Source organism: Nelusetta ayraudi, unplaced genomic scaffold (genome assembly GCF_046127955.1).
Source record: "Nelusetta ayraudi isolate G7.1 ecotype Tasmania unplaced genomic scaffold, CSIRO-AGI_Nayr_v1 ptg000135l, whole genome shotgun sequence".
Lineage (NCBI taxonomy): Eukaryota > Metazoa > Chordata > Actinopteri > Tetraodontiformes > Monacanthidae > Nelusetta > Nelusetta ayraudi.
Window position 1 is genome coordinate 8,052,898 of NW_027466185.1, and position 2,030 is coordinate 8,054,927.

Consider the following 2,030-nt stretch of genomic DNA (forward strand, 5'->3'; position numbering starts at 1 on the left):
TGTGGGAGGGGGCCGGGGGGGAAGGGAAAAGAATTAATTGCAGCTGCCGCTTCATATTTGGCGGCAGACGGATGAAATGGGTCTGTGCGCAATTTGTGCGACTGTGTTTTTGTGTGCGCGCGCGTGTGTGTGAGTGTTGGAGGGATGGCCGACATGTGTTTGTGGACTGCCACGAGTGTAAAGTTGTGCATTGTGGTTGACTGAAGCATGCTATGAAAGATTCATCTTGACACCGGGCTTCTTCATCAGCGCCGCCTCAGCAGTGTCTCGCAGTAACTCCACATTTATGAAAAAGTAGGCCTGAAGTGTAAATATATATATATATATCCATATATATATATATATATATATATGTTTTTTTTTCTGTTCTTTTATTGTATTTGCATTGAAAAAAAGGTATTATCTACTTCTCTCATCAGTCTCTCCAGGGTTTAGTACCTTGTAGTTGATGACTTCAGGGGAAATTTCAGGGGACCTTTTCCCACAATTTGTTTGTGAGAAAATTTCCAGAATTGGAAACTGCAATTGAAGAAAATCCAATTTTTTTGTTTGGAAACCGTTTGAAATCAATGTTGAAAGTTTATTTGCTGGCGTTTTGCTGCTTTCTGGGAAGGACCAAGGTCGAGGTGTGGGGATGGGGCGTGGGAGGAAAAGACTTCCCGCCATCAGATTGTGTGCCGTTTTACAAATTCTGTCAACACACTTTTAATTGGAAACGTACGGCCGTGGTAGGTAAAGAAAACCAACCGGCAGCTTAAAGGTCATCTGGAAGCTGAGAAAAACACGACGAGCCGCGTTCCCTGAAGGTAAAAATCGGTGCAAAGCAAACAAGCCCAACACGTGTGTAACACGGCGTGACGACGCCAGCCACGCTTCTCCGGATCAGCGAACAGCACAACGTCCACGTCAAGTATATATTAAAAAAACGCAAAAAAAAAAAAAAAAAGTCTGAAAAAAAAAAAAAAAGAACTGGAAGATAATGTTTTTCGCAGATCAGTCAGTGGGCGTTTGGAACTGCGTCTGTTTGCTGCACAAATACTTGAGATCCCGACATTCCAAACTCCTGGAGGAACTGCTCTTCTCATCTTCTTCTCATCTACACTCGCTCCTCACAAACTGATGGTCCAGCTCACGTTTCGCAAACGTGCAAAACTCCCCATTTTTCACTGTCATTTCTCTTTTTGTCACAACAAATCACACATGTATCTACTGTACGGTTCAAACTGGTGAAATATCACAGGGATGTTTGGGGCTTTCTGCATCAACAACTGAAACTGTAGTTTTCATTTTTCTTTTGAAGACGTGCTTTGGTTTGACATTTCGTGGAAACGCACTGTACTGGAATTGTTTTTTTTTTTTTTTTTCCCTCTTTGTTTCCAAGGCGCGCCCTGTAAATGTGCTCGCCCTCTGCACTCTGAACTGCACTTGAGGCCGACGAGGGAAGGAATTAAAAAGCAGTTGACCCCGTTTAAGCGGCTTTCCGAGGTCGTCGAGCCGAGCGAGCGAGTCGTCGATACATGAAAGGAATCGCGAGTCGTCGCGTCCAACTGGTATTCAAACGAACGCAGGGCAAAGTCAGTGTTCATCTCTTATCCTTTCCCCCACCCCACACACACACACACACTCTTCTGTAATTCTGTGTGTGTGTGTGTGTCTTGATGAGGTTGTAGTGAATCACTATCGGAGTCATTTTCCCGTCCCGCAGATCCGCTTTGATGTTGTTTTTTAACGCCGGCCCTCATTACCACGGCATCCTAAACTGCAAAGGGAAAAAAAAACGGCTTTTGTGTGCAGCCGGTCTTAACGACAGTGTGTGTGTGTGCGTGTGCGTGTGTGTGTGTGTGTGTGTGTGTGTGTGTGTGTGTGTGTGTGTGTGTGTGTGTGTGTGTGTGTGTGTGTGTGTGTGTGTGTGTGTGTGTGTGTGTGTGTCGCGCGCGCGAATGAGAGGGAGAAAAAGAGGTCGGTCGCAAACCTCGGTTTCCTGTTTCTGATCATCCCCCACGAGTTCATTAGGGGGCGCTACAGAGTGT